We start from the raw sequence: 347 nt of genomic DNA, 5'->3' as shown, positions 1-347 counted from the left end.
AAAAGGTATGTAAAGTTTCATTAACTCAAAGTCCTGAGTCTTTCCACCAGACCCCCTGCAATGAATTCAATTCTATTCCTTAGTATGCAGAGGGTTATTTATCTATTGGATTCACATGCACAGAAAATAGAATAACTTATGGGAAATACTTTTGAAATAATACACAATAATTAGCAAGTGATTTTTTAATTTTTACAGGTCACAGTTCAACCACATCAGAACTTCAGGAAGTGGTGCACTATTTACTACATATTTACTGCAGAAGGGAATATGTACCTGTGGATACAAAAAAACCACAAAAGTAATTTCACAAAAAAAGCCCCTAAATTCTAAAAGAAATATTGAAA

Source organism: Meleagris gallopavo, chromosome 1, assembly GCF_000146605.3.
Source record: "Meleagris gallopavo isolate NT-WF06-2002-E0010 breed Aviagen turkey brand Nicholas breeding stock chromosome 1, Turkey_5.1, whole genome shotgun sequence".
Taxonomy (NCBI): domain Eukaryota; kingdom Metazoa; phylum Chordata; class Aves; order Galliformes; family Phasianidae; genus Meleagris; species Meleagris gallopavo.
The sequence above is the reverse complement of the archived record's forward strand: the minus strand, read 5'-3'. Positions refer to the sequence as shown.